Source organism: Dendrobates tinctorius, unplaced genomic scaffold (genome assembly GCF_039654945.1).
Source record: "Dendrobates tinctorius isolate UK_male_01 unplaced genomic scaffold, ASM3965494v1 ptg000019l, whole genome shotgun sequence".
NCBI classification, from domain to species: Eukaryota; Metazoa; Chordata; class Amphibia; order Anura; family Dendrobatidae; genus Dendrobates; species Dendrobates tinctorius.
The window spans coordinates 33437832-33461167 of NW_027361687.1; the positions used below are offsets into that span (position 1 = coordinate 33437832).

The 23336-nt window shown below is 42.3% G+C and overlaps 1 protein-coding gene across 2 annotated transcripts in view; it reads right to left on the reverse strand.

Moving 5' to 3' along the window:
- The window catches only part of SEMA4A (semaphorin 4A), a 54666-nt gene extending 37451 nt beyond the window's left edge, over positions 1 to 17215 (reverse strand). For both annotated transcript variants that reach the window (XM_073566855.1, XM_073566857.1), the window contains exon 1: positions 16885 to 17215. The gene's annotated coding sequence lies outside the window, so the exon portion shown is untranslated. The remainder of the gene's footprint in view (positions 1 to 16884) is intronic.
- Positions 17216 to 23336: the final 6121 nt, after the last annotated feature.

Here is a 23336-nt window from a genome sequence, read left to right on the forward strand (position 1 = left end):
GTGGAGAGGCCACAATCTAAGCTGCTTGAGGCCTAGTGTGAAGTTTCCACAATCAGTGATGGTTTGGGGAGCCATGTCATCTGCTGGTGTAGGTCTATTGTTTTTTTTCAAGACCCGAGTTAGCGCAACTGTCCACCAGGAACTTTTAGAACACTTCATGCTTCCCTCTGGCGACAAACTTTTTGGAGATGAAAATTTCATTCTCCTGCAGGACATGGCAATTCTCCACACTGCCGAAAGTATCAATACCTGGTTTACAAACAACAATATCACTGTGCTTGATTGGCCAGCAAACTCGCCTAACCTTAACCCCACAGAGAATGAATGGGGTATTGTCAAGAGAAAGATGAGAGACACCAGACCCAACAATGCAGACGAGCTGATGTTACAAAGTGACTGGCCCTGTGTGACATGACCCAACAATCGGTCGGTCACTAAACAGTAAAAAAAACATGGGAACACGGGGGAAACAATTACAACGGTGGGCCCTGCAATAGGGAACGGGGAAATGGACACCTCCTGCACTCTCCTGAGGATGTGCCCTGCTCTTACTAGCATCCCTATACAGGTTCTTTCAACCTGTCGCCGACCAGGATACTTTAGCCCTCACTTGCCCTGCACCTATCCCTAAGTAGAGAATTGGCAAGTGAATACACTGGTCCCACCGCTGCACTAATGCACCACAAGGTAAGGCTAGACAGACAGCAAAAGGAACAGGGTAACAATAACCACATTTAGTTTTCTCTGCTGCAATGCACAGCACAGCAGAGTAAGGCACCAGATAACAGCATTCAGCTGAAGCACCACTGCACCAGCAACCTCCTGTCTTCAGCAGGGTTGGTATCCAAAAGGACCTGTATAACCAACAGTCAGCTGTTGCATCAGGTGACCTTTTAAAGGAAGGTGGGAGTGGTCACCACCTGCATCAGCAAACTCACCAGCAATGTAATTACGCCAGCGGGGGGAAAAACTGATATTAACCCCTGATGGCCTGAAAGGAAAAAAGTTTTAATGTGAGAATCCAGATCTGCCACGGATCCAAAAATGGATCGTGACAGCACCCCTCCCTCAATGAGGGGCCTCTGGGCCCTCAACACCAGACCACACCTGAAAGCAACCTACGGTGAGGACGCCTCAATCCACCAGAGTTCACTTCAGCAATCACCTGACCCTCAGGTTTATGGCAAACGTGGACTGATGGAAATGACAACATATACTCCGGAGGTGCCACAAATCTCCAGAGCGCCGACCTGGGGAATGAGTTGTGTGCGGGCATTACTGGGGGTAACTCCATCTTGTAAGTCCCTGGGCGGTGAATGGCCGACATCCGATACGGCCCGATCACTAGAGAAGTCCAGGCCCCAGCAGCTCACTTCCACTGGATGTTTTTGGGGGACACCCATATGTACTCATTCACACACAGGTATGGACCTGAACGTTTATTGCCATGCACACGTTTGCCACAAGATGGTGAACTCTTCACAGAACCAACAACAGAGGAGTCTCCCTGTGTAGTCACACTCACACCCCCCACAATGGTCAGAAGGAACCACCACCCTCCTCTGACCCCTTCTCTTAAGAGAACTCCGACACTCAGGGTTAGCTTGTGGTGAGAGTTGAGACTTGCCCCTACTTCCTGGCAGCACCTCTGCTTCCCCCACTGCAGAAGAAGGGGACAGTTGTAGAAAGAAGGCAGAGACAGTAGCCCTCGGGCAGCAGCCCTTACATGACTGATCTCAGCTGGCTGCTTCCCTGGACCGCCAATCTATGACCGGGTTGTGTCTTTTCAACCAAGGGAGGCCTAAAACGATGGGTGATGGCATTCCCCCCCCCCCCCAAGACGTAGCACAACATGGACTTCTCAAGATGAGTCCCTATATGCAGATGTATCTAATCTACGACTTGGGTCAACCTCCCCTGGCTAAGTGGGACAGAGTCAATGGCCTGGACGCTTAAGGGTTTTGCTAGCGTCCTACACCTCAGGCAATGGGTCTGGACAAAGTAAGCATCCACCAGCTCCACTGTCTACAAGCACCGGTATACTCTCAGTTACTCCGCCAACCACCACTTCAGCAGGTAAGGTACACTGAGGAGAAAAATTGGAGAAATATACACTCCCTGGTTGCCTCCCTCTACACGACCAGGGGGACATGGCTTCTTAGATGGTACAGATATTTTGGAGCGAGCTGGGCAGACACCGATGAAATGACCAGTCTGCCCACAGTAAAAACATGCCCCCACACCACGACGAACCGCAGACTACACCGTTTGGGAACTACCTCCTCCCACCAGCATTGGTTCGTCCATCAGCACCAGAGTGTCCTCCTCCTTAGCAAGGACCACCGGGGGCACATTTGGTGTATGCCTCTTCCTGAGGCGTCTTTCTATCCGGATAGCAAGGGACGTGGCGGCCTCCAACGACCTGGGGCGGCATACTGCACCAGAGTATCCTGCAACCTAGGGGACAGACCCTGATTAAAGTGGCTCCTAAGGGCACTGCATGTCAGTGGCCCACCTCCTGAACTCTGAGCAGTATTCCTCAGCCGGCCAGCCCCCCTGCTTGATTTTCCGGAGCTGAAGAGCCTGCAACTGAGCTGCGGCCCAGATCCCCGTTAACTGCTGCAGCTGCTGCACCACCTCACCACGCAACACTTTAAACTCATCAGTGAGGGTCTGAAGCAGTTGGGCAAAGACCTGCATTTGGGCCATGTCTCACCAGCAATGTACTTACATCGGGGGGGGGGGACTGATATTACCCCCGATGGCCTGGCAGGAAAAAAGTTTTAATGTGAGATTCCAGATCTGCCACGGATCCAAAAATGGATCGTGACAGCTGAAGGCTGCTATCAAAGCAACCTCAGCAGTGCCACAGGCTGATCATCTCCATGCCACATTGATGCAGTAATTGATGCAAAAGGAGCCCTGACCAAGTATTGAGTGCATTTACTTAACATATTTCAGTAGTCCAACATTTTGGATTTTAAAATCATTTTTCAAGCTGGTGTTATAAAGTATTCTAATTTACTGAGATAATGACTTTTGGGTTTTCATTGGCTGTAAGCCATAATCATCAACATTAACAGAAATAAACATGTGAAATAGATCACTCTGTAATGACTCTATATAATATTATATGAGTTTCACTTTTTGTATTGCAGAGCTGAAATAAATTAACTTTTTGATGATATTCTAATTTAGTGAGAAGCACCTGTAGATATATCATAGATAGAAAATAGATATGAGATAGATGGATAGATAGACAATAAATACATGGTCTGGAGACGCTGCACCCATGGGAACAGGTTGAGGCCACGGTAGCACCAGCATTGTGTGTAGGCTGATGTCGTGTTGGAAAATGGTTCCTGGGACCCCAAAGAAATGGCGTCTCCACTGATTAGACCACTAAATCAATGTAGCTTTTAATACACCTAAAATGAAGACTAGAGGGTCCGGCTAGTGGACGTTATGCCACCCCACTCCATACTTCATGGTGTTGCCCATGTTTTCTCCAAGACAATGTTGAAGAACACAGGCCTCTACTGTCGTCATGCTCTACATCATGATATCCCCTGAGAGCAGTGATGTGAGGTCATAAAGAGGCTTTTACCAGAATTTTGAATGTTGTTTCTAATCTTCCATAATATGCCGACCAGTAACTGTCTACTGATCCTGTGATTTTCATCTTTCCACCAATTTTTCTTGATGTTACAATGTCAATGTTGAGGAGGGTGTCTAGTAGTCTCTAGTTTTGGCTCGGCATGTCGCGTGTGGTTGGACACTTCAGAGTTTAATGATCCTCATTGTTCTCATTGGGACTGCGCCATCAGCTCAAGAAAAGACGGGTCTGTGCTGTCCAGGAATGTTCTCAATGCGGAATGTTCTCCAGACCCAACTGCATGATATCCGCGAAACATGCAGGAGATACACCAGGTTTAGATACACAGCTCAGCAGACTGTATCAGACATTACAGCAGTACTCTGATTATGTGCTGAATCCTGTATCTGAAAGAGTTAACCCTGGCTGATAACCTGATAAGACATCACCGGATGATGGTGGTTATTATAGGTGCGGAGTTTCCGGGGCTCCTAGAATTTCACATGAATTTTTCATGATTAAACCTTTGGTAACTGGAAGGATGATGAGAGTTTCCTCATCCTCCGGCAACCACTGATTGGCTGCAGGGTACAAGTAGAATTCACATGTTGGAGAGATAAGAAAACTAATAGTGTGCTGCCATATAATGCATTTGTGACTTTTATTTTGTGAGTTTTCTAGGTTTGGTTTATACACTAATGTTCTCCACAGGTTACAGTAGTTAGATTTTCATGATGACTACACACATTACAAGATGTCACACTACAGAGCCATATACCGGAACACACCTTTATGTTCCTGTCTCTCTACAAAAAAAAGACACATTTCTGATTGATACACTGGATCTGCTGGTCATGTGACAGCTGATGTTTCACCCCCTCAAGTCATCAAAGGGTTAATCCTCAGTGATCTGCAATCTCTGGTATTAACTATAAGACCAATGATTTATGAATCTGTGATGTCTGGAAGAGAAAAGGAGTTTATATGAATATAGAGATTAAAACCCCCAACATCTGCTCAGGATATTAACTACTAGTGTGCCTCATCTATCCACAGCACAAACACAAACCAAGTCTCTTCCTACTAATGGTCAGAAAATAATGTATCTAATCCTATCATGTGATACTGTCCAAGCTCAGAATCTAATCCTATCATATAGTACAAAACTGAAACTATAGACAAGAGTAAAACCAGTATAGTACTGCCTCCTTTGTACAAGAAAATAGCTACTATAATGATGTTTTTATATAAAAACTGGCAACCATATGTTACAAAAATATTACATTAAAATCTCAAAGCAATAAATAGTAAAGGAGATAAATATTGCGCTGTTACATCACTTAAACAATAACATTAGCAAACATGGACAAATCCCGATACATGGATGTTCCTCCAGTTCACATTACCTGGTTTTCCCTTTATATCCTTCTTATATACAGCCTTGAGACTTTCTAGGATCTTATACCTGACAGTATCACAGGACAGGACTTCCTAAGGGTGGTTTCACATTAGCGCTTAAGGCCGCAGAGTCGGCCTGCGCACGGCCGCCAAGCCCCGCCCCCTGCCATGCCTCCTCCGGTAGCTCCGCCTCCCGGCACATGATGCTGCATGCATCCTGCGTCCCCTATCTTTAGCACTGGGGATGCAGGCCGTGCGCAGGTATGCGTTTGGCGGCGCATGCGTCCTTTTGACGGTGCGCCGAGAGCACCAAATTGCAACAGGTTGCGCTTGGCGCTGGTCGGCGCACCCGTCAAAAGGACGCATGCTTCGCCAAATGCATACCTGCGCACGGCCTGCGTCCCCAGTGCTAAAGATAGGGGACGCATGCAGCGCCATGCGCCGGTAGGAGGAGCTACCGGAGGAGGCTCGGCAGGGGGCGGGGCTTAGCGGCACCCGTGCGCAGGCCGACGCTGCGGCCTCAAACGCTAATGTGAAACCACCCTTACTGATGAGCAGGCAGCACCGCGCACACCAGAGATGGTAGATGGTCACCACATTTATTATATACAGAGAGCTTCTGTTATACACCCTGAGCAAAATACAGTCATATGTTAAAGTTTGGGCACCACTATTAATGTTAACCTTTTTTCTTTATAACAATTTTGTTTTTTGCAACAGCTATTTCAGTTTCATATATCAAATAACTGATGGACTCAGTTATATTTCTGGATTCAAATGAGGTTTATTGTACTAACAGAAAATGTGCAATCTGCATTTAAACAAAATTTGACCGGTGCAAAAGTATGGGCACCTCAACATAAAAGTGACATTAATATTTCGTAGATCCTCCTTTTGCAAAAATAACAGCCTCTAGTCGCTTCCTGTAGCTATTAATGAGTTCCTGGATCCTGGATGAAGGTATTTGTGACCATTCCTCTTTACAAAACAATTCCAGTTCAGTTAAGGTTGATGGTCGCCGAGCATGGACAGCCCGCTTCAAATCATCCCACAGATGTTCAATGATATTCAGGTCTGGGGACTAGGATGGCCATTCCAGAACATTGTAATTGTTCCTCTGCATGAATGCCTGAGTAGATTTGGAGCGGTGTTTTGGATCATTGTCTTGCTGAAATATCCATCCCCTGCGTAACTTCAACTTCGTCACTGATTCTTGCACATTATTGCCAAGAATCTGCTGATACTGAGTTGAATCCATGCGACCCTCAACTTTAACAAGATTCCCGGTACCGGCATTGGCCACACAGCCCCAAAGCATGATGGAACCTCCACCAAATTTTACTGTGGGTAGCAAGTGTTTTTCTTGGAATGCTGTGTTTTTTAGCCTCCATGCATAACGCCTTTTTGTATGACCAAACAACTCAATCTTTGTTTCATCAGTCCACAGGACCTTCTTCCAAAATGTACCTGGCTTGTCCAAATGTGCTTTTGCATACCTCAGGCGACTCTGTTTGTGGCGTGCTTGCAGAAACGTCTTCTTTCGCATCACTCTCCCATACACCTTCTCCTTGTGCAAAGTGCGCTGTATTGTTGACCGATGCACAGTGACACCATCTTCAGCAAGATGATGCTGCAGGTCTTTGGAGGTGGTCTGTGGATTGTCCTTGACTGTTCTCACCATTCTTCTTCTCTGCCTTTCTGATATTTTTCTTGGCCTGCCACTTCTGGGCTTAACAACAACTGTACCTGTGTTCTTCCATTTCCTTACTATGTTCCTCACAGTGGAAACTGACAGGTTAAATCTCTGAGACAACTTTTTATATCCTTCCCCTGAAAAGCTATGTTGAATAATCTTTGTTTTCAGATCATTTGAGAGTTGTTTTGAGGAGCCCATGATGCCACTCTTCATAGGAGAATCAAATAGGAGAACTACTTGCAAGTGGCCACCTTAAATACCCTTTCTCATGATTTGATACACCTGGCTATGAAGTTCAAAGCTCAATGAGGTTACAAAACCAATTTAGTGCTTCAGGAAGTCAGTAAAAAGTAGTTAGGAGTGTTCAAATCAAGAAAATGATAAGGGTGCCCATACTTTTGCACCGGTCAAATTTTGTTTAAATGTAGATTGCACATTTTCTGTTAGTACAATAAACCTCATTTGAATCCAGAAATATAACTGAGTCCATCAGTTATTAGATATATGAAACTGAAATAGCTGTTGCAAAAAACAAAATTGTTATAAAGAAAAAAGGTTAACATTAATAGGGGTGCCCAAACTTTAACATATGACTGTAGCTACTATACTATGTACAAGAATATAAGTACTGTAATACTGCCCCTGTGTACAAGAATATAACTACTATAATACTGCCCCCTAAGTACAAGAATATAACTACCATAATACTGCCCTTATGTACAGGAATATAACTACTATAATACTGCCCCTATGTACAAGAATATAACTACTATAATACTGCCCCTATGTACAAGAATATAACTACTGTAATACTGCCCTTATGTACAGGAATATAACAACTATAATACTGCTCTTATGTACAAGAATATAACTAAAATACTGCTCCTATGTACAAGAAAATAGCTACTATAATACCGCCCCTATGTACAAGAATATAACTACTATAATACCGCCCCTATGTTCAAGAATATAAGTACTGTAATACTGCCCCTGTGTACAAGAATATAACTACTATAATACTGCCCCCTATGTACAAGAATATAACTACAATAATACTGCCCTTATGTACAGGAATATAACTACTATAACACTGCCCCTATGTACAAGAATATAACTACTGTAATACTGCCCCTATGTACAAGAATATAACAACTGTAATACTGCCCTTATGTACAAGAATATAACTACTATAATACTGCCCCTATGTACAAGAATATAACTACTATAATACTGCTCTTATGTACAAGAATATAACAACTATAATACTGCTCTTGTGTACAAGAATATAACTAAAATACTGCTTCTATGTACAAGAAAATAGCTACTATAATACCGCCCCTATGTACAAGAATATAACTACTATAATACCGCCCCTATGTTCAAGAATATAACAACTATAATGCTGCCCCTATGTACAGGAATATAACGACTATAATACTGACCCCTGTGTACAAGAGTATACTATAATACTGCCAATATGTACAAGAATATAACTACTATAATACTGCCCCTATGTACAAGAATATAACTACTATAATACTGCCCCTATGTACAAGAATATAACTACTATAATACTGCCCCTATGTACTAGAATATAACTACTATTATACTGCCTCTATGTACAAGAATATAACAACTAAAATACTGCCGCTAGTGTTGAGCATTCCGATACCGCAAGTATCGGGTATCGGCCGATACTTGCTGTATTGGAATTCCGATACCGACATCCGATATTTTTTCAATATCGGGCATCGGAATTGGAAGTTCAAAGTTGATTGACAGCCGAAATGACGTCATCATGATGCGAGGTGTGTGCGCATCATGATGCGCCGTCATTTCGGGCCTTCCGGGGGTCTCTGCCGGCCTGCCGGGGGGCTGTGCCGGCCTGCCGGGGGGCTGTGTGGACTGCCCGGGGGGCTGTGTGGACTGCCCGGGGTCTGTACCGGCCTGCCGGGGGGCTGTGCCGGCCTGCCGGTGGTCTGTGCACCCTGTGGGGGTCTGTACCGGCCTGCCGGGGGGCTGTGCCGGCCTGCCGGTGGTCTGTGCACCCTGTGGGGGTCTGTACCGGCCTGCCGGGGGGCTGTGCTGATGTCCGGGGGTCTGTGCAGGCATCGTCCGATGGGACTTCAAGTCCCATCGGGCGATGCCTGCTACCATGACAGTGATTGACACATTAGCCAATGATGGGACAGTAGTAGTCCCATCATCCGGCTAATGTGTTAAATGTTAAAAAAAAAAAAAAAAATACTACATACATACTACATACATACTACATGCATGCTACATACATACCACATATATACTACATGCTACATACATACCACATACATACTACATACATACTACATACATACTACATGCATGCTACATACATACCACATATATACTACATGCATGCTACATACATACTACATGCTACATACATACTACATGCATGCTACATACATACTACATGCTACATACATACTACATACATACTACATGCATGCTACATACATACTACATATATACTACATGCATGCTACATATATACTACATGCTACATACATACTACATACATACATACTACATGCATGATACATACATACTACATGCTACATACATACTACATGCATGCTACATACATACCACATATATACTACATACATACTACATGCATGCTACATACTACATGCTACATACATACCACATATATACTACATACATACTACATGCATGCTACATACATACTGCATGCTACATACATACTACATATATACTACATGCATGCTACATACTACATGCTACATACATACCACATATATACTACATGCTACATACATACTACATGCATGCTACATACATGCTACATGCTACATACATACATACTACATACATACTACATGCTACATACATACCACATATATACTACATGCATGCTACATACATGCTACATGCTACATACATACTACACACATACTACATGCATGCTACATACATACTACATGCTACATACATACCACATATATACTACATACATACTACATACATGCTACATACATACTACATGCATGCTACATACTACATGCTACATACATACCACATATATACTACATACATACTACATGCATGCTACATACATACTGCATGCTACATACATACTACATATATACTACATGTATGCTACATACTACATGCTACATACATACCACATATATACTACATGCTACATACATACTACATGCATGCTACATACATGCTACATGCTACATACATACTACATACATACTACATGCTACATACATACCACATATATACTACATGCATGCTACATACATGCTACATGCTACATACATACTACACACATACTACATGCATGCTACATACATACTACATGCTACATACATACCACATATATACTACATACATACTACATACATGCTACATACATACTACATGCATGCTACATACAATACATTCACACAATACATACATAGACATACAGTACATATAACATAGAGTAACATACTTACCAATACTTGTCACATTGTTCCCCGAAGCCATTGTCATCTACGGAATAAATATTAACATAACAAACCACAAAAAAACTCACCCATGATCCGAAGCAGTCCACGAGTGAGTCCCACGACGATCTTGGGTAGAGAACTGCAGCATCAGCTGATGCTGCCGCTCTCTACGGGCTGCAGGAATCCAATGAAGGAAGGCCTCCTCCACACCTGACTAGATTTAGGACACAAGGACGGGAGTCACGTGCTGACCCTACACATCGTGGTTACTATAGGTACCGTTCCAGCAGCTGGATTACAAAGGCAAACCTATACCACTTATACACACACCTCAAAACCAAGGATCTAGTCATATCCCTGATGAAAGCTCGAGAAGTAGAGCTGAAACGTTGGATTGTAACACCACCCTTTTTTGGATTGTAACACCACCCTTTTTTTCACAATCAATAAAATCACAACAATTAAAGACTGTCGTTGAGAAGACTTTACTTTCATGTTATTAGTGTGCCGGGGTTACTCCTATACTTTAGTCTTGTTTTTTCCCAGAGCACCTAAGTTGGGGTTTGAGCCTGTCATATCTATTTTATATTCTTTATAGTCTAACAGACTATGCAAAATACCTAAATCTTAGGCTGTGTGCACACGCTGCGGAAAAGGTGCGGATTCATCCGCGCGGATTTTGTACAATCCGCAGGTGAAACCGCAGGTCAAAAGACCTGCGGTTTTACCTGCGGATTGCTCTGCGGTTTTGCCCTGCGGTTTTTCATCTCCTCAATGGAGGAGATGGCAAACCGCAGGAGAATCCGCAGAAAGAATTGACATGTCAATTCTTTCTGCGGATTGAAAACCGCAGATAATCCGCGCGGAAAATTCCGCACCGTCTGCACTGCGGTTTTTGATTCCCATAGGGAATCATTGTACTGTACACCGCAGCAGAAACTGCTGCGGGTCCGCAGCGGCCAAAACCGCTGCGGAACCGCAGCAAAATCCGCAGCGTGTGCACACAGCCTAAAAATACCTCAATTTGGATTTTTTCAAACTTTGAGCGACGAGCGGCACGGGTTAACGTCGTTTGATCGAGCTCAAATTTTGGCTATCTCAATATCTGGAAAGGGGAATCGTTTTGTGGGGTCCAGACGGACAAAATTCCGACATCGATTTTTTTTGCGGTCACCCTAGTGCACACGTTGCGGATTTTGCTGCGGATCCGCAGTGGTTTTGATCCTGCGGATGCGCAGCAGTTTCCATGCGGTTTACAGTACCATGTAAACCTATGGAAAACCAAATCCGCTGTGCACATGCTGCAGAAAAATCAGCGCAGTTTTGCAGCAGGTTATTTTCCGCAGCATGTCACTTCTTTTTTGCATTTCCGCTGCTGCAGTTTCCCTCCCGGGACATAAAATCTCTCTCTCTCACTACTATAGCACTGCTCCTATGTATAAGAAAATAACTACTACAATACTGCCCCTATGTACAAGAATATAACTACTATAACACTGCTCCCTATGTACAAGAACATAGCTACTATAATACTGCTCCTATGTACAAGAATATAACTACTATAATACTGCCCCCTATGTACAAGAATATAGCTACTATAATACTGCTCCTATGTACAAGAATATAACTACTGTAATACTGCCCCTATATACAAGAATATAACTACTATAATACTGCTCCTATGTACAAGAATATAACTACTATAATACTGTCCCCTATGTACACTAATATAACTAATATAATACTGCCCCCTATGTACAAGAATATAGCTACTATAATACTGCCCCATGTACAAAAATATACCTACTATAATACTGCCCCTTTGTACAAGAATATAACTACTATAATACTGCCCCTATGTACAAGAATATAACTACTATAATACTGTCCCCTATGTACACTAATATAACTAATATAATACTGCCCCCTATGTACAAGAATATAGCTACTATAATACTGCCCCATGTACAAAAATATACCTACTATAATACTGCCCCTTTGTACAAGAATATAACTACTATAATACTGCCTCCTATGTACAAGAATATAACTACTATAATACTGCCCCCTATGTACAAGAATATAACTACTATAATACTGCCCCATGTACAAAAATATACCTACTATAATACTGCCCCTATATATAAGAATATAGCTAATAATGCCTCTATGTACAAGAATATTATTATTATAATACTGCACCCTAAATGCAAAACCTACAAAAGACAAAATGAGAAAGACCCTGCTATAATTAAATAAATAAAAAGCAAAAGTGCATTTAAATGATTCAGAGTTTTTAGTAATTATGCAAATTGTCTCTTCAGAGAGGAAGAGGACTAGAACTCTAGTGCCACCTATTGGAGGTAGCAATCCTAAAAGTCAATGTTGACCCTTTAACGAGCCTAGTTACATGACTTAGGATAAAAGCCAAGCCAGAATCTCCATTTGCAGACACTGTGTTTCGGGGTACTACCCCTCATCAGTGCAAAGTGGAAGATCTGGTTTGGATGTGAGAGAGGCGCCTGACCGATAGCCAAGATGTATCATTTCTCCTTGCAGAGAATGACATGCTAAGCATGTTGAGGTGAGGAGACTTAAAGCTGCAATGCTCCTCTGGGAAATATGCTAATTATGCAAATTGTCTATTCAGAGAGGAAGAGGACTAGAACTCTAGTGCCACCTATTGGAGGTAGCAATCCTAAAAGTCAATGTTGACCCTTTAACAAGCCTAGATACATGACTTAGGATAAAAGCCAAGCCAGAATCTCCATTTGCACATACAGTGTTTCGGGGTACTGCCCCTCATCAGTGCAAAGTGGGAGATCTGGTTTGGCTGTGAGAGAGGCATCTGACCCGATATCCAAAAAGTATAATTTCTCCTTGCGGAGAATGACATGCTAAGCATGTCGAGGTGACGAGACTTAAAGCCACAATGCTCCTCTGGGAAATATGTTAATTATGCAAATTGTCTCTTCAGAGAGGAAGAGGACTAGAACTCTAGTGCCACCTATTGGAGGTAGCAATCCTAAAAGTCAATGTTGACCCTTTAACGAGCCTCTATGTACAAGAATATAACTACTATAATACTGCTCCTATATACAAGAATATAACTACTATAATACTGCACCTATGTACTAGAATATAAATACTATAATACTGCACCTATGTACAAGAATATAAATACTATAATACTGCTCCTATGTACAAGAATATAAGTACTATAATACCGCTTGTATGTACAAGAATATAACTACTATAATACTGCTCCTATATACAAGAATATAACTACTATAATACTGCACCTATGTACAAGAATATAACTACTATAATACTGGTCCCTATGTACAAGAATATAACTACTATAATACTGCCCCTATATACAAGAATGTAACTACTATAATACTGCACCTATGTACAAGAATATAACTACTATAACACTATCCCTATATATAAATAAGAATATAACTACTAAAATACTTCCACCTAAGTACAAGAATATAACTACTATAATACTGCCATCTATGTACAAGAATATAACTACTATAATACTGCTCCCTATGTACAAGAATATAACTACTATAATAATGCCGCTATGTACAAGAATATAACTACTATAATACTGCCCCTACAGTATATACAAGAATATAACTACTATAATACTTCCCCCTATGTATAAGAATATAACTACTATAATACTGACCCCTATGTATAAGAATATAACTACTATAATACTGCCCCATATGTACAAGAATATAACTACTATAATACTGCTCCTATGTACAAGAATATAACTACTATAATACTGACCCCTATCTACAAGAATATAACTACTAAAATACTGCTCCTATGTCCAAGAATATAACTACTATAATACTGTCCCCTATGTACAAGAATATAACTACTATAATACTGCTCCCTATGTACAAGAATATAACTACTATAATACTGCTCCTGTGTACAAGAATATAAATACTATAATACTGCTCCTATGTACGAGAATATAACTACTACAATACTGCTCCTATGTACAAGACTATAACTACTATAATACTGCCCCTATGTACAAAAATATAACTATTATAACACTGCCCCTATGTACAAGAATATAACTACTATAATACTGCTCCCTATGTACAAGAATATAACTACTATAATACTGCTCCCTATGTACAAGAATATAACTACTATAATACTGCTCCCTATGTACAAGAATATAACTATTATAATACTGCTCCTATGTACGAGAATATAACTACTATAATACTGCTCCTATGTACAAGAATATAACTACTATAATACTGCTCCTATGTACAAGAATATAACTACTATAATACTGACCCCTATGTACAAGAATATAACTACTGTAATACTGCTCCTATGTACACGAATATAACTACTATAATACTGCTCCTATGTACAAGAATATACCTACTACAATACTGCCCCCTATGTACAAGAATATACCTACTATAATACTGCCCCTATGTACAAGAATATAACTACTATAATACTGCTCCTATGTGCAAGAATATACCTACTATAATACTGCCCTCTATGTACAAGAATATACCTACTATAATACTGCCCCTATGTACAAGAATATAACTACTATAATACTGCTCCTATGTACAAGAATATAACTTCTATAATACTGCCCCTATGTACAAGAATATAACTACTATAATACTGCTCCTATGTACAAGAATATAACTACTATAATACTGCCCCCTATGTACAATAATATAACTACTATAATACTGCTCCTACGTACAAGAATATAACTACTATAATACTGCTCCTATGTACAAGAAGATAGCTACTATAATACTGCTCCTATGTACAAGAATATAACTACTATAATACTGCCCCTATGTACAAGAATATAACTACTATAATACTGCCCCTTATGTACAAGAATATAACTACTATAATACTGCTCCTATGTACAAGAATATAACTACTATAATACTGCTCCTACGTACAAGAATATAACTACTATAATACTGCTCCTATGTACAAGAAGATAGCTACTATAATACTGCTCCTATGTACAAGAATATAACTACTATAATACTGCCCCCTATGTACAAGAATATAACTACTATAATACTGCTTCTATGTACAAGAATATAACTACTATAATACTGCCCCTATGTACAAGAATATAACTACTATAATACTGCTCCTATGTACAAGAAGATAACTACTATAATACTGCTCCTATGTACAAGAAGATAACTACTATAATACTGCTCCTACGTACAAGAATATAACTACTATAATACTGCTCCTATGTACAAGAAGATAGCTACTATAATACTGCTCCTAAGTACAAGAATATAACTACTATAATACTGCCCCTATGTACAAGAATATAACTACTATAATACTGCCCCCTATGTACAAGAATATAACTACTATAATACTGCTCCTATGTACAAGAATATAACTACTATAATACTGCTCCTATGTACAAGAATATAACTACTATAATACTGCTCCTATGTACAAGAAGATAGCTACTATAATACTGCTCCTATGTACAAGAATATAACTACTATAATACTGCCCCCTATGTACAAGAATATAACTACTATAATACTGCTTCTATGTACAAGAATATAACTACTATAATACTGCCCCTATGTACAAGAATATAACTACTATAATACTGCTCCTATGTACAAGAAGATAACTACTATAATACTGCTCCTATGTACAAGAAGATAACTACTATAATACTGCTCCTACGTACAAGAATATAACTACTATAATACTGCTCCTATGTACAAGAAGATAGCTACTATAATACTGCTCCTATGTACAAGAATATAACTACTATAATACTGCCCCCTATGTACAAGAATATAACTACTATAATACTACTCCTATGTACAAGAATATAACTACTATACTACCGCCCCTATGTACAAGAATATATCTACTATAATACTACTCCTATGTACAAGAATATAACTACTATACTACCGCCCCTATGTACAAGAATATATCTACTATAATACTACTCCTATGTACAAGAATATAACTACTATAATACCGCCCCTATGTACAAGAATGTAACTATTAAAATACTGCCCCTATGTACAAGAATATAACTACTATAATACCGCCCCTATGTACAAGAATATAACTACTATAATACTACTCTTATGTACAAGAATATAACTACTATAATACCGCTCCTATGTACAAGAATATAACTACTATAATACTGCCCCCTATGTACAAGAATATAACTACTATAATACTACTCCTATGTACAAGAATATAACTACTATAATACCGCTCCTATGTACAAGAATATAACTACTATACTACAATAATGACATCAGGAATCTGTCTCCAAAATAAAAATGGCACAGCTCTGTGAGCTCAGGTGGTGTCTCTCTGTATCGTGGGCACTCAATATTCTCCTCTGCTCATGTCATGTGTGGGAGCTGCCACCATTACATAACCACAGAGTCCTAGTAGGTAGAGAATAGCACCCCTAAATTAGAGGGTATATTATGGCGGTACAGGTGATTACACAGGAGGTATATAGATATGGGGGATGTATAGCAATCATAGGTTAGGGGGATCATCTGTAACCTCACCCAGAAGGGTAAGACTCTACACTGTGACCGGAGCCTCATACATGTGGTGGTCAGTACATGGAGCCTGAGACTCACCAGTGGGTGTGGGATGCCAGGGTTTGTCCTGAGGGTCTCGCCTCTTTCCTGTAATCCTCCGGCATGGACGGGGGACCCTCCCTCCTGTACGGTGAGTGCCGCTGTGCGCTAACCTGCTATTGTCAGCAGCTGAAAACGCTGGTTAACGGTGGATGCCACATCCTATGGTTACTATAGCGACATCACACCATTTAATCCCCGGGGCGGGCGGTGGTCCTGAGGTTGTAAGAGGAAGGTGGGAGGTGGGGAACCTCCAGATGTTCAAATGAAAGACAGAGGAAGACGGAGCCACCATGGGGCGGTGATGACGAGGGGAGATCCCACCTATTGTGTGTGTGAGAGAGAGATGACAGCTGAGCCCTACCCCTCCCCTTTAAAATGTACTGGGAGCAATGTTCTGCAGGTCTACAGAGATACCTCCGGGTTAATAATCTGCAGGATCTATCACTATGTATCTGTCAGGAGGTAGAGGAGCGATGTTCTGCAGAGAGGCCAGTGGTGTAATAATCTGCAGGATATATCACTATGTATCTGTCAGGAGGTGGAGGAGCGATGCGCTGGAGAGAGGTCAGTGGTGAAATAATCTGCAGGATATATCACTATGTATCTGTCAGGAGGTGGAGGAGCGATGTTCTGCAGAGGTGTCAGTGGTGTAATAATCTGTAGGATATATCACTATGTATCTGTCAGGAGGTGGAGGAGCGATGTTCTGCAGAGAGGTCAGTGGTGTAATAATCTGCAGGATATATCACTATGTATCTGTCAGGAGGTGGAGGAGCGATGTTCTGCAGAGGTGTCAGTGGTGTAATAATCTGTAGGATATATCACTATGTATCTGTCAGGAGGTGGAGGAGCGATGTTCTGCAGAGAGGTCAGTGGTGTAATAATCTGCAGGATATATCACTATGTATCTGTCAGGAGGTGGAGGACCGATGTTGTGCAGAGAGGTCAGTGGTGTAATACTCTGCAGGATATATCACTATGTATCTGTCAGGAGGTGGAGGAGCGATGTTCTGCAGAGAGGTCAGTGGTGTAATAATCTGCAGGATATATCACTATGTATCTGTCAGGAGGTGGAGGAGTGATGTTCTGCAGAGAGGTCAGTGGTGTAATAATCTGCAGGATATATCACTATGTATCTGTCAGTAGGTGGATGAGTGATATTCTGCAGAGAGGTCAGTGGTGTAATAATCTGCAGGATATATCACTATGTATCTGTCAGGAGGTGGAGGAGCGATGTTCTGCAGAGAGGTCAGTGGTGTAATAATCTGCAGGATATATCACTATGTATCTGGAGGTGGAGGAGCGATGTTCTGCAGAGAGATCAGTGGTGTAATAATCTGCAGGATATATCACTATGTATCTGTCAGGAGGTGGAGGTGTGATGTTCTGTAGAGAGGTCAGTGGTGTAATAATCTGCAGAGGTGGAGGAGTGATATTCTGCAGAGAGGTCAGTGGTGTAATAATCTGCAGGATATATCACTATGTATCTGTCAGGAGGTGGAGGAGCGATGTTCTGCAGAGAGGTCAGTGGTGTAATAATCTGCAGGATATATCACTATGTATCTGTCAGGAGGTGGAGGAGTGATGTTCTGCAGAGAGGTCAGTGGTGTAATAATCTGCAGGATATATCACTATGTATCTGTCAGTAGGTGGAGGAGTGATATTCTGCAGAGAGGTCAGTGGTGTAATAATCTGCAGGATATATCACTATGTATCTGTCAGGAGGTGGAGGAGCGATGTTCTGCAGAGAGGTCAGTGGTGTAATAATCTGCAGGATATATCACTATGTATCTGTCAGGAGGTGGAGGAGCGATGTTCTGCAGAGAGGTCAGTGGTGTAATAATCTGCAGGATATATCACTATGTATCTGTCAGGAGGTGGAGGAGTGATGTTCTGCAGAGAGGTCAGTGGTGTAATAATCTGCAGGATATATCACTGTATCTGTCAGGAGGTGGAGGAGCGATGTTCTGCAGAGAGGTCAGTGGTGTAATAATCTGCAGGATATATCACTGTATCTGTCAGGAGGTGGAGGAGCGATGTTCTGCAGAGGGGTCAGTGGTGTAATAATCTGCAGGATATATCACTGTGTATGTCAGGAGGTGGAGGAGCGATGCTCTGCGTCTCTGTTGCCGGGGGTCACATTTTCCTGGCCATTGCCCGCAGGTGTGGAAAGTAAATACTGAATATTTTATGAGCAGGACTGTGACATCATGCCGATAAGCCAGGCTGCACCTGGTGACCATGGAAACCACATAGCCACGTAGATAACAGCAGCAGGTATGGAGTCGCCCCCAGCGCTGCTGCACAGGAGGGAGATCTGGTAGACTGCCTGAAAAACAAAGTGCCGTATCAGTTGGAACCAATCAGAGCAACTTTTTCTTTATTCAATGGCACAGTGAGACATGAAAGCTGTGCTGTGATTGGTTGCTATGGATAACAGACCGTCGCTCTGTCAGGTAGTCTCATAAATCTCCCTGTGGTCAGTGGATGTTAGAGATCCATGGATAAAGTTCCCAGGACGACCCCCAGGGGGTGACATAACATGGTGTGCTTAGAGATGGGGGCTATACCCAAATCTGGGACTCTTTCTATAATTCCGAGATAAAGTACCATAGGCCACGCACCATGTGAGGCGCAGATGGTATCACTTCACTATGGCAGGGATAATAAAAGAAAAGGAAGTTTGGCAGCTGTCACACACTAAAAGATGGCTTTTATTGCGAAAAATAGTTTTTACCTTCTCACATGTTGAGAGCTATAATTTTTCCATATTTTGACCCACAGAGTCATGTGAAGTCTTATTTTTTGCATGAAGAGCTGACTTTTTTATTGTTACCATTTTTGGGCACGTGACTTTTTTTGATCGCTTTCTATTCTGATTTTTGGGAGGTAGAATGAACAAAAACCAGCGTTTCATGAACTGTTTTCTTGGGGTTTTTTTATACCGTTCCGCTTGCGGTAAAATTGATAAAGCGGTTTTATTCTTTGGGTCAGTACAATTACAGTGATGCCTCATTTATATTTTTTTATGTTTTGGCGATTTTAGGCCGGTTTCACATTAGCGCTTTTTCAGCGCGCGCACGGCCGGGGGTAGCTCCGCCCCCGAGCCGGCTCTCTGCCCGGCGTGCCCTCCCCTTCCTTGTAGCGCCGCCTCCTAGCGGACAGCGGCGCCTGCGATCGGCGCACCCTATCTTTAGCATAGGGTGCGCCGATCGTGCGCAGGCCGTGCGCTAGTTGCGCTTTGACCTGCGCTGCGCACTTTTGACGGTGCGCCGTGCGCGCCAAAATCAAACTTTTCGGATTTTGGCGCGCACGGCGCACCGTCAAAAGTGCGCAGCGCAGGTCAAAGCGCAACTAGCGCACGGCCTGCGCACGATCGGCGCACCCTATGCTAAAGATAGGGTGCGCCGATCGCAGGCGCCGCTGTCCGCTAGGAGGCGGCGCTACAAGGAAGGGGCGGGCACGCCGGGCAGAGAGCCGGCTCGGGGGCGGAGCTACCCCCGGCGGTGCGCGCGCTGAAAAAGCGCTAATGTGAAACCGGCCTTATATAATGAAAACTATTTTCTAGAAAAAATAATTATTTTTGCATCGCTTTATTCTGAGAGCTATAAATTTTTTTATTTTTCCACTGACTGAGCTTTATAGCAGCTTGGTTTTCGTGGGACAAGATGACATTTTCAGCAGTACCATGTTTATATCTGTCTTTTTTATCAGGTTTTATTGCACTTTTTGTTTGTCGGTATGATGATAAAGCATAGTTTTTTTGTCTTTTTTTATTTTTTTTATGGTGTTCACTGAAGGGGTTTACTAGTGGGACAGTTTTATAGGTCGGGTCATTCCGGATATAGAGATATTAAAATGTTTTTTTTGTTGTTTTTTTTTACATAGATAAATGTATTTATTGAAATAATATATATATATATGTATATATATCTATATATATAGATATATATATTTTGTTCTGTGTGGATTTTTTTAAATATTTAAATATTTTTACACTTAACTTTTTTTTTTTTTTTTTTTTACATTGTCCCAGGATGGGACTTCACTGTATAGTAACAGATCACTGATCTGATCTTCTGCAATGTTTCTGCACTGCAGGGCATCAGAGCAGTGTGTGGCAGGCAGGAGAGATGTGTGAGCTCCTGCTCTTAGCAGACGCTCACAGGCCACCTTACCTGCAGGACCCCACAGTCATAGGTCACAATGGAGACCATCGACACAACGCGATCGCATCGCTTTGTGCCTATGGAATTGAAGCTGACAGGGAGCTTACTCCCTGTGCGATGCTCCTGAACGTCGCCATCACTATTGACATAGGCATCAGAGGGGTTAAACTCCTGCGATCGATCGGAGCTAGCACCAAGTGTGGGTGTTGCTACAGGCTGTCAGCTCTCACAGAGCTGACACACACACACCTGATCATGGCAGCACCGTACCTATATGATGGTTTGCACGTACGCAGCACCGTGTATACACAGTGCATGTCGGGAAGGGGTTAATTAAAGGGAATCTGTCCCCCCCCAAAATGTATATAACCTATTAAGGCTAGTTTCACATTAGCGTTTTTTTGCGCAGCGCATCGGGCGCATAAAAAACGCAAAGAAAAACGCAAAACAAACGCGCGGTTTTTTAACGTCATGCGCACGCTGATGCGTAAAAAACCCGCAGCGTTGTTTGCGTTTTACATGCGTTTTTGCATGCGTTTGCGTCTTTTATGCGCATGCGTTTTTAAGTGTGACGTTTTTTCCATTGTCTAGAGAACATTCTAGACTTGTTTCACTCAAAAACGCATGCGCAAAAAAACGCAACCGTGCGCAAGACCATGCGCACGCATGCGTTCCCATAGACTTCAATGTGTTGTTTTTGTGCATTCCGTGCGCAAGCGTGCGCATGCGTTTTTTTGCCAAGACAGGGCGCACCAAAAAATGCAACATGTTGCGTCTGGCGCGCCTGGCGCAAAAGACAAAAAAACGCATGCGCACGAAAACACAAGTGTGCGCAAGACCATGCGCACGTCATGTTAAACATAGGTGCGCAGTGCGCATGCGCACGGGTGCGCACGATGCGCTGCGCACAAAAGCGCAAATGTGAAACCAGCCTTAAGGGTACATAACCACAGCACCGCTTTTAACGGCATTGACGTTTAAGTGTATAACGCCGCTCAGTCGGAATTTCTCAGGGGTCTCAGCTGCCGGGGGTAGCTGAAACCCCAGAGAACATGATTTGGGTCGGTTTTTACCACCTCCGGGGTTGCGGTTGCCGTTATTAACAGTATAACGGAGACCGCCAAAAAGAAAAAAAAAAGTCTGATTTGCCATTTAATTCCTCTCCTCTGATGTGATCGCACATCAGAGGAGAGAGAAATAGGGTTCCCAATCCCCCCCTCCGGTACCGCCCGGTGTCCCTGAGGCCTTCTGCCAGTAAGAAAATGGCAGGCGCGTGCACAGTGTGCCTGCCGAGATCTGCCGGCCGGCACCCTGCAACAATAGGAGATTTTTCCTATTGGTTCATTTTGATCACTGTGATAGACCCTATTAAAGTGATCAAAATAAAAAATATAGTAAATCAAAGCCCCTTTATCACCCCCTTAGTTAGAGAAAAATAATAAAATTAAAAAAAAGTATTTATTTCCATTTTCCCATTAGGGTTAGAGTTGGGCTAAAGTTAGGGTTAGGGTTGGGGCTAGAGTTGGAGTTAGGATTACGGTTATGGTTGGGATTAGAGTGAGGGGTGTGTTAGGGTTAGGTTTGTGGTTAGGGTTATGGTTTGGATTAGGGTTAGGGTTGTGGTTAGGGGTGTATTGCAGTTAGGGTTGTGGTTAGGGTTAGGTTTGGGATTAGGGTTAGGGGTGTGTTGGAGTTAGGGTTGGAGTTAGAACTGGGGGGGTTTCCACTATTTAGGCACATCAGGGGCTCTCCAAATGCGACATGGCATCCGATCTCAATTCCAGTCAATTCTGCGTGGAAAAAGTCAAATGGTGCTCTGTTGTGAGTTCATTTTCCCCTTCATTACTGAGGCCCGAGGAACTCCCTCTTCTGGTAAAGAAAGGTAGTGAGCCTGATTATCAAACACCTGAGGCTGATGATGATGACTGGCTGAGTGGAGTTACTGACTGGATATAAGGCTGCCGACGCCCTTCTGCCCTGCGGGTGATTTCTCTGTGGGATCCTTGGAGACCAGTCTGAATTCCTGCTCCTCTAAAGCTAAGTTTGCTGCTCGGCCTTTTGCTTTGGTGCTTTGACTTTGTTTTGCATTGTTTTTCTGATTTCTGCCATTCCCTGCTGGGGTGTGCTGAATTCATTTAGCTCTGTCTTCTGAAAATACCTGAGTGCTGATTTAGTTTTTGAAGCCTAGCTGCTTCAGGGCCTTTTTCATATCAGCTTGTTGGCTTATGTCTTTGATAGGGTTTTGGCAGATTGCAGACAGCAGCCTTCCTGTCCTTTCCT